Below are 13,889 nucleotides of genomic sequence, written 5' to 3' on the forward strand. Positions count from 1 at the left end.
AGGCTAGAGAAATATACCTGTTCCTTGGTCTCTTGATTTTTCTTTAAGTTTAAACTTAAAAATTTTTCTGTGCCTTTTTAATCCTGTCTCCTTTTTACTCTTTCTTTGCCTTGAAAAATCACAACTATCTGAAAAATGAGCTTTTCCCTCTAAATAAGCTTTTCCCTTGGCTCATCACTAGCAAGATATTTCAATGTAAATATCACCTTATACTTACAAAAATGTTAATTTACAGAGATTTCAGCATTTCCTTCCATGCCTTCATTCACTTTCTCTTATCTCTTCCACAGGAAAGGGGATCAATTTTCTCCTAAGAACTTCTTAAAAGGAATAGAAAACCAAATTTTGTATGCTTCATTTGCTATATCGCAAATAAGGCCATTTTCATAAACTCTATCTCATATTGATGGAATTATATGCAGAGAAGCTTTCATTGGCAAATCTGGGATCAGATGTGCAGTTTTCAACAATCAATTATTTTCAGATGATTTGCAATTCTGCTAATGTTTCCTATGCATCTGAGGAAGGCAGGAAATTTACTTTGTGGAAAACTGGAAGGAGGAGGCCTAGAACACAGAGAACAAGCTGAAAAATGAGCCTTTTTAAAAATTTTTTTATCAAATTTCAGGGGCACCTGTGTGGCTCAGTCAGTTAAGCGTCCAACTTTGGCTTAGGTCATGATGTTGAGGTTCATGAATCCGAGCCCCGCATAGGGCTCTGTGCTGACAGCTCAGAGCCTGGAGCCTGCTTCAGATTCTTTGTCTCCCTCTGTCTCTGCTCCTCCCCGACTCGCACTCTGTCTTTCTCTCAAAAATAAATAAACATTAAACATTTTTTTTTAATTTTTATCATTTATTTTAATTATTTTTTTAAATAAAAATTTTTTAAAAAAATTTTAAAAAAATGTTTTAAAAATTTTTATCATTTATTTTAATTATTTTTTTTAAATAATTATTGTTATTTTTGAAACAATCGGAGAGTCACAGAAACAACTTTTTCAGAACAGTTTGAGAGCACATTGGCCAGCACGATGGTCCATCATCTCAGAATACTCTTTATTTCCTACAAACACACTTCTGTGCAAAACCACAACACAATCATAAAAAATCAGGAAGCTTCACAGGGAAACATTACTATCACCCAATGCACAGAACCATTCACATTTGACAACTGTCTCTATAATGTCTCTTTTATAGTGAAAGAATTCAGTCCAGGATCATGCACTGCATTTAGTTGTCCTGTTTCTTTAGTCTTCAATCTGATACAGCTGCTCAATCTTTCCTTAACTTTCAACCCTCAACACATTTGAAAATTCCAGGCTAGTTATTTTGCAGAATGACCCTCAGTTTAGCTTGTCTGATATTTTCCCCTGATTAGGTTCAAGTTATACATCTTTGGCAATATCACAGAAGTGATGCTGTGTTCTTTTCATTCCATCCTCTCACGTGGCGTAAGATTTTCATTTGTCCCATTACTGATAATAATCGCTTTGGTTTCGTGATTAAAATGGTGTCTGCCAGGCTTCTCAATTTAAAGTTACTCATTGTCCTCTGTAACAATGTTTTGGAGGGAGATACTTTAAAACTATTAAATGTCTTGTTCCTCATCAAGCTTCCAGTTTTTGTTTTTTTAAATGTCTGTACGTGTTTGTATTTTATTCAAAGGGTTATAGTTTATTATTGCCATTTATTTTACATAGACCCCAGTTTAGTTAGTGGAAGCCCCTCCAAGCTGCCTTCCATGCCCTTTGCCATGTCCCCAACATTCTTTGAGCACAACCTTGTCTACTGGCACAATAAGGTGTTTTAGTTTTGCCTTGTATTTTTCTTGCCCTAGGTCTGGAACCGGGCATTCTCCAAGAATCTTTCATTCCTTTTAGTAGAAGATGGTATTTAGAAGCCAAGATCTGGGCATAAGGTGTGATCACTGCTATCTACAGAGATCAGACTCTCTCTGTAAAGAGAGCGAGCTAGGGAATATTTGTCTTATATGTCTCCTTCCTTCCTTCCTTCCTTCCTTCCTTGAACTGTGAGTTCACACTGACGCATCCAATCCTGATTCAATATCAGGATTCATTCTAGTTTTTACGCTTTCTGTATTTATAACTCCCTTCTCCAACAGTGAGAAACTTGTGTTTCATTATCCTAAATATAATTACTAATTCGATTAATACCCTTTAACCATGCTGGGGCCAATCCCAATGTCTGTGGTTTTTCCCACACCACCAAGTAATTGTCCAATACCAGCTGAGTATCCTACAATTCAACTCAATTCCAAGGAGAGTGTCAGATCTCACAGGTTAAAGGCTCAGTCCCACAAGACTGCCGCCCCTATCTCCCTAATTCAGACAGCAGTCATAAGCCCAGGTTGTTATCTGTGCTTCTGACCAATTAGCTGTAGATTGGAGTTTCCAATACCCCCTCCTTGGGCTCGATTAATTTGCTAGAAAAGCTCACAGAAACATTTTACTTACCAGTTTGTTATAAAAGGATATAACTCAGGGGGTGCCTGGGTGGCTCAGGTGGTTAAGTGTCTGTCCAACTCTTGATTTTGGCTTGGGTCATGATCTCGCAGCTCCTGAGATTGAGCCCAGAGTTGGGCTTCATGCTGACAGCACAGAGCCTGCTTAGGATTCTCTCTCTCCTCTCATTCTGCCCCTCCCTGACTTGTGTGCATGCACATGCTCTCTCTCTCAAAATAAATAAGCTTAAAATATATATATACATATAACTCAGGAAGAGCTGGGTGGAAATGATGCCCAGGGTAGGGCAGCTTACCTTAAAGGTGCAGAGCTTCTATGCCCTCTCCTGGCTGTCAATTTCCTCAATTCCCCACAGACTCACCAACTCAGAAACTCTCCAAACTCCATTCTTTTGGGGGTTTTTAGGGAAAGCTTTGTTTCTTAGGCACGATTGATTAAATCATTAGCCGCTGGTGACTGAATTCAATCTAGGTCAGGGGGTGGGACTGAAAGCTCCAACCAGCTAATCACCTGGTTGGTTCCCCCAGCAACCAGTCCCCCCCCCCCCCCCCCCCCCCCCCCCCCCCCCGCCTCAGGGGCTTTCCTAAAGTCACCTCATTAACATAACAAAAGACACCTTTGCTGCTCTATCACTTAGCTCTGTGCCAGAAACTGGAAGGAAGACAAAAGAATGGATGTTTCTTATAAATCACAGTATCACACCTTTGTAGGCACCCACTCTCCAATCCCTGCCCCCACTCTCTCTGTCCCCAGACACCCGCCCCTCCCTGGTGGGCTCTAACTCCCCTTTTCCAGGTTGTCCCTCACAGACACCTTTTTCACTCTGCTCAGCCTCTGACTTTGCGATGCCAGGCTGAACTCTGGCGTGGGTATTTCCCTTACCCTCCTCAGGCTCTGACAGTTTGTGCCAGGCTGCCCCGCTGTGTGGTTACCCCCCTCACCCTGCTCAGGCCCCGGTGCCCCACACTGGGCCACCATGTCTTCCCTCAACTCTGCTGCACATACTATCCTTGCCATGTTCCACCTAATGGCTTTAAATTGCATTATTAGGGAAGGAAAATGCTTTAAAAATTTTTTCTGTTTACTACTTTTGAGAGAAAGAGAGAGAGCACAAGTGGGGGAGGGATAGAGAGAGGGAGAACACAGAAGCTGAAGCAAGCTCCAGGCTCTGAGCTGTCGGCACACAGCCCTATGCAGGGCCTGAACCCATGAACCTTGAGATCATGACCTGAGCCAAAGTCCGAAGCTTAACTGACTGAGCCAAAGGCACCCCGGTGCACCACTTTTAATTTTCCTTTTTTTTCATGTTTATACACCTAACCATTCCCAGATCAAGACGTCAAACATCCCGTCACCTCAAAAGATACCCTCTTGGGGCGCCTGGGTGGCGCAGTCGGTTAAGCATCCGACTTCAGCCAGGTCACGATCTCACGGTCCGTGAGTTCGAGCCCCGCGTCAGGCTCTGGGCTGATGGCTCAGAGCCTGGAGCCTGTTTCCGATTCTGTGTCTCCCTCTCTCTCTGCCCCTCCCCCGTTCATGCTCTGTCTCTCTCTGTCCCAAAAATAAATAAAAAACGTTGAAAAAAAATTAAAAAAAAAAAAAGATACCCTCTTGTCCACTTATAGTCATTACGTCTTCAAAGTTAACCATTCTGAGCTCTATCGCCATGGATTAGTGTTACCCCTTTTTGAATTTCACTCAAGTAGAAACATTCAGAAGCATACAGCATGTAAATGTTTGTGTTCTGTTTCTTTCACTGAATGCTACACCCATGTTGTGTGGATTAGTAGCTGGTTCTTTTTTACTGGTAAGTAAATAGTTCATTGTATCACTGAACCACTTTATCCATTTTGTTTTAGGACATTTAGGACATTCATTTCTAGTGTGGGGCACATTAAACTGCCATGAATATTCTTGTTCATGTATTTTGACAGAAATAAGCACTTATATGTGTTTAGTATATATTTTGGAGTGGAATTGTAGGCATGTAGGGTAGATTTTGTATTTAGGATTAGTAGGTCCTGACAAACATTGTTACAAAGTGGTTGTATTAGACTTCCACCGACAATGTAGAATTAACTGCTCTGTCCTCACCAACCCACAGTATGACCAATCTTTTAAAATTGTATTTATTCTAGGAGTGCCCGGGTAGCTCAGTCGGTTAAGTGTCTGACTTCGGCTCAGGTCATGATCTCAAGGTTTGTGGGTTCAAGCCCCGCATCAGGCTCTGTGCTGACAGCTCAGACCCTGAAACCTGCTTTGGATTCTGTGTCTCCCTCTCTCTCTGCCCCTCTCCTGCTTGTACTCTATCTCTCAAAAATAAATAAATTAAAAAAAAATTTTTAATTAAAAAAATTAAAATTGTATTTATTGTAGTGTGTTGTACCGTGAATACTATGCCATAGTTTTAACTTGCATTTATCTAATGACTAACAATGTTGAGCACCTTTGCATATATTTATTGGATATTTTGATATTTTTGCAAATTGCCTTCAAATCTTTTGTTTGTGGTTTAATTAGGTTAGCCACACAGCTTTAAGTCATGCAGAGTTGCTTTCTTGTGCCCAGGAACATGGGCCAGTAGCATGAGATCAACCACTTTCTGATGCAGGCAGGCATGAACTCAGTTTGGCTGGTATGAGAGGTGGGATGGAAAACACTCTTTGGAATTGTGAGAGAAATGATCTAAACCAGCATGTGTTTGCAACTATGAGAACCCTGCTGTATGTCTTGAAGGAAAGAAGAAACAATTTTCAGCAGACCAATTGTTTTTTCTTTGCTTTGTTGACAGCATCCATGGCTTGATGTAAGAGGGAAAAATTAAATTTCTTTCCAGATGCTTTAAAAAATAAGAATAAGTTATTCTTTTTGGGATGTGTATCAATGAAATTACAGTCCCATCAGATCTCACTTAGTTTCCTCATTTTCCTCTGGGAAACAAGTCACACACTTTTCCATTATGTATGCAACCTGGTGCAGTCTGGCTCTTAGACCCTCTCCTCAGTGGTGTGCTGGTGCCCTCAACACTGGCGCCTGAGACCTGCTTGTACCCATCTCTTCCCAACTTTGTATTTAGTGACGTCATGTTGGTAGCTCGAAATCGTTACCTGGTGGGAGTATTTTCACCATTGATATTGGCAAATGCTACAAATCAGAGGTTGTTTTTTTTTCCCCACTATAGAGATACACAGCTGCTTCTACTTCATGCAAACTGCTCATCGCCAAAACAAGTGGTCAGTTTTAAGCTCCCTGCTTTCACGTATATTTAAGTTTTGCAGCTGTTCTGGCTTAGGTCAGGACATGAAGGTGCAGGGCATGTGGTGGGATCATGACAGAAATATGTCCAAAAGTAGGGAAAGCATAGAAGTATGGGAAAGTAGAGGAGAAATAGCTCATACAAGAAAGAAACTTGAAGGGCACCTGGGTGGCTCAGTTGGTGAAGTGTCTGACTCCTGATTTTGGCTCAGGTCATGTTCTCGTGGTCATGAGATCAAGCCCTGCACTGGGCTCTGCTCTACTCTTACAGTGCAGTGCCTGCTTGGGATTCTCTCTCTCCTTCTCTCTCTGCCCCTCCCCACCTCTCAAAATAAATAAACATTCAAAAGAAAAAGAAAGAAAGAAGCATGATGTAAATCTTCCCCAATCCTAAAGGTTTACATGGCATGACTGATGATGAATTGTGAAGCTGAAAGAGGTTTTGTGAAGTATAAATAATAAAAGAACAAATTATGATCAATTGTGTTAGAGGAAAGTGAATTACCTTTCTACCTTTCTATACTTTCTATAGAAAATATGAGAAAATTGTTGCCATATGAAGAGGTGATCAGTAAGTAGGCAACCAAAAAATGTAAGAAAAAATATTATAAAGGTATGTCAGGCAGTTCATAAAATTATTTCATTCTGTAACTTGTACCTTGTAGATATTTAACAAATGTTTACTAAACTAAATTGAACTAATTTCTGAAAATGTTTACTTGCCCGTAATCTGTTTGATATGTATGTATTTTATTTGAGGTGCACCAACCATTGAAGGAACTCTCATTTTCTTATTTTAGGTATCACACTTCTTCCTCTGAATTCGTCTAATGTTCATAATTTATCCCATTTGCTACTTATCTTCTTGTACTGTAATTATCTGTCAATACACTTCTTTTCTACTAGAATGTTTCCCTCCTTTTTCTCCTTTTGTATTAAAGGGAATCGTGGATGTGATGGATTGTCGGGGACATAGTTATGGTTAGTTGTCTGTGTCCCGCCAGCTTATGAGCTCCTTACAGTCACTAAAGTGTGAGGGACCATGTGTTTTAGTTCTTAGCACACAGTAGGATCACACACACACACACACACACACACACACAGATTTGTTAAAATGAATCGAATCACCCTCTTCCATTTATTCTATATTTTCAGACTCTATCTTGATTCAATGTGCCTGGTTTCACTGATAGTCATATGTGCCAATTTTTAATTTTTGGCTACTCATATCCAATCTTCATTACCTGCTCTGTGAAAATAGACATGGGCCTTTTCCTTCCTTTCCAGCTGGCACAACGTGAAATGCTGGAGACATCGCAAGAGGAAGGGGACAGCAATCTGCTGCAGTGCCTGAGCGTCCCTATTCACTACTGTTAACCTGGGCTGTTTCTCAGGGCTGTGTGTAGTATGAAACCTTGAGGACAAAGAGCAGTGTTGCCTACCATTTGCTATAAAAGCACTGGAGGGGTGTCTGGGTGGCTCAGTTGGTTAAGCAACCAGCTCTCGATTTCAGTTCAGGTCATGATCTCACAATTTGTGAAATCCAGCCCTGAGTCAGGCTCCATGCTGGGCCTGGAGCCTGCTTAATAGTCTCTCTCTCCTTCTGCCCCTCCCCCGCTTGAGCTCTCTCTCTCTCAAAAATAAACAAATAAATAAAAGCAATGGATTTCTGAAACTCAGCAGATTCCCCACCAGCTCCTGTGGGATTTGGGGGCCAGCAGAATTGTCCCAAACTCTGAGAGTCAAACTAGTTTGTGTACTTGGAGTCATCTAGTTCTTTGTCTCTGCCCTAGGACTTTAGTGTCTTCTGCCAGTGCGTGAAACAATAACAGGTTAATTTACTAGTTTGCAGGTAGGGCAGAGTCAAATCCCAGACCGTGATAATCAGCCAACCCTGCGCTATAGTACGGAGTTCCTTATATCAAACCTTCTCTGAGGCCTTATCTCTTAGGTGATGGAAGAATGGTCCTCCGCACAGGTTGGCAATTTTTTTTTCTGCAAATGTCAAGGAAAAGATACGGTTTTTGTCACAACTACTCAACTTTGCTGTTGTAGCACAAAAGCAGCCATAGGCAATATGTAATCAAATACGCACATCTGTGTTCTAATAAAACTTCACTTACACAAACAAACAGCAGACAGATTTGCCCTGTGGGCTCTAGTTTGTTGACCTTCAATCTGTAGTTTCTCTGCCTTTATAGTCTTTGGATGTAGAAAGCTGAAGTGTAATCTTGAGTTGGCCATTTTTCTCTATCTTTGGTCTTCAAAAGAGGTACTCATTTGTGGAACGTTGCAAAGTTTTACCACAGGTAAAATTTTAATTTTAAACATTTTCCTCACTCCAGTAGTACTTACCATATTTGATCATGGGCCTTCATTGAATGGCTCTACTTGGCTCCCCGAGATTCTATAGTCACAGGTTATTTATAAGTATGCAGACAATTAGGCACAAAAATACCTTTAGCTCATCTTAAAGCATAATGTAATTAATTGAAAAAAAATGGCAATGTGCTAAATAGCATTAACTATATAGTATCAGTGGACAACCCAGGACTATGAATCAGCTTAATTTTTTATAGTTTGATGTAATATTAGCAAGTCCATAATCTAAAATTTCTACCGGATAAGACAAAGAAAAACTGAGCTGAATAATTTTTATTATCAACAAGGGAGAATAATTTCAAAATAATGACTATTAAAATGTTTAATATTAATTAAGTCATTGTCCTATTGTGGTTAAAGAACTTGTCACCATCATGCAGTCATGGATGTTGAAATTTTGGTTCTCTTAACTAATCACTTGTAGGTTTTACAATTTTTTGTGAATGCTCAAACATGTAACATGATTATTCTAATGGCAATCATTGTGAACAATATAGAAGACTAAATAAAATTAGAGAAGAAATATCTTTTGCCATATTTTGAATAATTACAGAATTAGTTTAATGAAATTAACAAAGTTTAGTATTCTTGAAGGTCATATGAGAGAAATATTTTGCTGAAAATGCGCAGATAGGGCATTTCTTTGATGTCATTTTTCTGACATTAATTTCCTAAGCACATATTATTCTGTTTACATACATTTCAGAAAGATAGTCTTCCTTGTCTGGTAGAAATTCCCAGTGAAAATATCTGGGCCTAGAATTTTCTTTGTGGAAAGATTTTCTTTAAATGACTATGGGACTATTTATGTCTCCTGTAATGTAAATCTGGGCTGGAACTTTACAGTGGGTGTGCATGTGTGTGTGTGTGTGTGTGTGTGTGTGACTTGTGGTCACCTGTTCTCAGAGATCCCAAGGCATTTTCTTTTCTTTCTTTCTTTTGTTCCTTTCTTTTCTTTCTTCCTTTCCCTTTTCTGTCTCTTTCTTTCTTTCTTTCTTTCTTTCTTTCTTTCTTTCTTTTCTTCCTTTCCCTTTTCTTTCTTTCTTTCTCTCTTCTCATTCTCCTGATAATAGGGAACAAAGTAGGTGTTATTTTGGTTTGTCACTTTCCTTGAGCTGTAGCACTTTAAGGTCCCAGCTTTATAGACTTAGAGTCTTTCCACTTTGGGCATGTCTTGGGTTTTGACTTTTTTAGCCTATACCCTAGGAAACCAACAAAACCAAAAGGAAATTTCCTCCATTTGGGGAATGTCCTCAATAAAAGAGGTTCAGTGCTCAGCTCATCTTTCTCGGTCTCTCCTTTCACTTAGCTTTTTGTCTTCATAATCTTTATTTGTTCTTCAAAGGTTTAAGGGAAAATATATTTTATTCAGAATTTTTGACTGTTTTAAGCAGGATGATTTTTCTGAATAATTTACTCAACCATATTCCCAGAAACGGAAGTCTGTTCTGAGTTGTTCATGTTTTTGAAAGATGCTTTTCATTTTAGAACATCACAAATATCTTCTTAAATAACTTTGTTAAAAATATTCCATTTCTTCTACAAAAATACTATACAGCCTAATTTGGTATAATTTGGGAAAAGCTCATCTAAATTGTGAAAACCTCTAAATGGTATATTGTTTTAAAATAAATTGTATACTTTGCACATGCTAAATAAAGCTACCAAAATATTATCTTGTAGTGGTCCTTGGAGAGCTTGAGCAGATAAGAATGATTTGCAATCTCATAATTATGTGAATAAGTGGCTCTCCTAAAAGCCTGAGGGTGCTTGAAAAGTTTGCTCTTGGTTTAACACTGTGATAGTCTGTTCTAGCTACTAAAAAACCAAACCAACCAACCACGGACTGGGTGCCTTATAAACAGCAGAAATTCATTGCTTACGGTTTTGGAGGCTAGAAGTCTGAAATTAGGGTGCCCCATGGTTGAGTGAAGGCCCTCTTTTGGTTGCAAACTTCTTGGTATATCCTCATGTGGCGGAAGGATCTAGGCATCTCTCTGGCGCCTCTTTTAGAAGACACTAATCCCACCCAGGAGGGCTTCTCTCCTCTTGACTTAAGCACTTCCCAAGGGCTACACCTCCTAATACCATAACTTTTGGGGGGGGGGGGGGGGGTCAGGTTCTTAACACGTGACTTCTGGGAGGGACACAAACACTCAGACTATAGTTCAGAGGGCCTTGATTTGAAGACTTTGGTAAGCGGTGACACAGAGATTGACCTAGGTAATGGTTCTTTACGGTGGCTGCAGATTAGAATCACCTAGGTTCTGGCTGGAACTGATATCCTGAGATGGCATATATGGGGTAGAGTCCAGGCACTAAGGGTCTTTTATTTTTATTTTTTTATTTAAAAAAAAATTTTTTTTAACATTTATTTTTGAGACAGGGAGAGACAGAGCATGAACGGGGGAGGGTCAGAGAGAGAGGGAGACACAGAATCTGAAACAGGTTCTAGGCTCTGAGCTGTCAGCACAGAGCCCAACGCGGGGCTCGAACTCACAGAGTGTGAGATCGTGACCTGAGCCGAAGTCGGCCGCTTAACCGACTGAGCCACCCAGGCGCCCCTCTAAGGGTCTTTTAAAGCTCCTTGAGTAATCCTGGTGTGATGCTGTGGTTGAGAATCACTAGACTAGACAATGCTGGCACTGGGGTGGTAACTCCATAGCGTTCTGGGTTCTGGCTGGGATATTATCCCAAGATGTCATATCTGGTGGATATGAACATCAAGAGATAGTTGCTATTCAACCTAATTATTGAATACTGGAGCTAGGAGGGACCAGAATAATCATCTAGTACAATCTTTGCAATGACTATTACTTACTATGCAAGATTTATGTAACAGAGAAAATATAAAATTTCCCTACCACCCAAATATTGAGTAAAATGTCCATGACATTTGAAAATTGTAATTGTTGTAATATTGCTGGGAGAAGAGAAAACAGACGATTTAGTTAATATATTTTAGCTGTAAGTGGTCCATATGACTATGTAGACAAGGTCAGAAGGGAAAAGCAGGTAGAATATAATGGAGGCCTACCTGTAGACTGCATCCCTGGTAGTTATTTATAACCGTCTGCAGCTTCTTCATATTATTGTGGAGTCATGTACAGATAGAAATGATGACTGTTATTCTTAATTTGAATAATACAATAAATGAGCCGACATTTCCCTCCACCCCTATGCATGTATCTGATTCAGCAGTCAGCCTGGGCTGCTCCTTCCTTCCTGAACATATTCTAGGTTAGTCATTTCTGTGCTTGTGTTCTCCACCTCTCTAATTTCAAAACCCTCTTCCAATATGTGAACACGGAAATCTCATAAATTGTTTTTGTTCTGTGTTTCAGAATCTGTGTTACTATAAACTCACATACATCTATAGTGACTGACCTCAAAGACCAAGTCTATTCCATATTTATATTCAACCAATAATGAGCAAGAGCCTATTATGTGAAGGTATATTAATGAGGAAAATGCTAAGGGCTGCAGGGGATACAAAAATATACCCCAGAATGGGCCCTTAAGGAACTAACATTCTCTCCCCTCCTTTGTGTCATGATCAATTATTGCATAAGATTTTGGTCTCCCTAATGCTCTGCTCAATGCCTTATTGATTAGAAAGTTTCTGAGATAAATGAATTCTCAATTGGATTAGCTCCTGCCACCCCCACTCCCAGTCCTTCTCTGCAGCTTTGCTGAGTTTGTGATACAGAATCAGACAGGTAAGTAGGTCAGCTTTTGCCAAGCTTATTACCTAGCATTTTCTTTCTTTGAAGTTCTCACACAGCCCAGCTATTCTTGTCACTGACACATACAGCTAGCTCTTTAAATGACAGCTTCTCTCTAACCTCATTGCTCCAGTCACCACGAAGTGAGGATATCTTTCCTTCCACAAAATTTACTCCATCTATGTCTCTTTTGAATTGCTCAGTTTATTATGTATTTTAGATTTGTAAAGATGCATACCTTTGAAAACTATTTTAAAAATTTAGTTGATTCCACTTCTCAGTTTTGAGTGTTTTTAACTATCTTCAAAAGTGACAATAGACTTTCTGAGTAGAATTCACTCAGAAAAATATAATCTGACTAGTTTTGAAACATAATGTAGTCACGATCAATTTAATACCTTTTTTTTTTTTTTAATTTTTTTTTTTCCAACGTTTTATTTATTTTTGGGACAGAGAGAGACAGAGCATGAACGGGGGAGGGTCAGAGAGAGAGGGAGACACAGAATCAGAAACAGGCTCCAGGCTCTGAGCCATCAGCCCAGAGCCCGACGCGGGGCTCGAACTCACGGACCGTGAGATCGTGACCTGGCTGAAGTCGGACGCTTAACCGACTGCGCCACCCAGGCGCCCCAATTTAATACCTTTAATACCTTGGGCATGCCACCACTCACAGTGTAACCAAATGGTCATTGAGTCATTGTTTGCCTTCCCAACTTGTTAGTTATTTTTTAGGCACATATTATACAAGTAGTATTCAGCAATATAAAACTGTTTTAAAATATCTCGATTACATATGTGTTTCTTATCCACAAAGAAATGTCACCAAATGGGACCAACCTCAGCTTGGGCAAAGATATAGGGCACTGAACAGGGTTCCCAGGCTTCCTTGTCTTCACTCTTTAGATACATCTCAGCCAAAGGAAGTAATTACTCAGGGTTGAGGGAAAATAGGGTGGCAGTAAACACTAGTTGTAATGCTAATACCTACATCAATCAATACTGTATTTCTTCAAGAGATTCACAAGATGCCAGAATTGCTCAGGCCCAGGAGAAGATACAAAATAAACATGGTATTTTCTTAGGTCTTAGGAGTAAGGACAGAATCTCTGGTGGGGGCCTTGGTGCATTTTTATAAATCATGGAAGACATCTGAGATTGAGAAGGAAGAAAATGCCAAAAGTAGGCTTTAATTTTTCATTTGATTTTTTACTCCAAATAAAAAATGAAATAGAATGGAAATAGAATGAAATAGAATGAAAATATTACATGGGAATTTATAATCCAGTCACAATAAAATGATATGTCATTTTACTGTTTATTCCTCAATAACAGTTAAGATATTGTCAACAATTTTAAGCATTATATGGAGTTTATGAAAAGGTACCTACTTTGACTTTTAGCAAACATTTGTGGAATGCCTGTTTGTGTACCAGGCATTGGGAAAGAGCTTCCAATCAAAATTTCCTGTTTGCCATTGTTTCTCACTCTTAGACTAGAGTTATGATCTAAAGTTACTGTCTGACTTTAAAAATTCATTTACTTGCAGATTACATTTAGAAAAAATATCTTTGGGATGAATATCAGTGCAAAATTTTAATCCCAGTAATATCTAGAAAATGCCTGTTATGATATTTAAATAACAATTTCTTTTTTTTTAATTTTTTTTTAACGTTTATTTATTTTTGAGACAGAGAGAGACAGAGCATGAATGGGGAAGGGTCAGAGAGAGGGAGACACAGAATCTGAAACAGGCTCCAGGCTCTGAGCTGTCAGCACAGAGCCCGACGAGGGGCTCGAACTCACGGACCGCAAAATCATGACTTGAGCCGAAGTCAGCCGCTTAACCTACTGAGCCACCCAGGCGCCCCTTAAATAACAATTTCTAACATACATACTAAGCTTTTTTATTGTTGTAAAATATACATAAATTTTTCACAAGTGACATTTCTTTACCATGTTCTGTAGCCATCACTATTAGTTCCAGGACATTTTCATCACCCTGAAAGGAAATTTCTTAGTCATTAAGTAGCCACCCCCTATTCCCT

Source organism: Lynx canadensis, chromosome B1, assembly GCF_007474595.2.
Source record: "Lynx canadensis isolate LIC74 chromosome B1, mLynCan4.pri.v2, whole genome shotgun sequence".
Lineage (NCBI taxonomy): Eukaryota > Metazoa > Chordata > Mammalia > Carnivora > Felidae > Lynx > Lynx canadensis.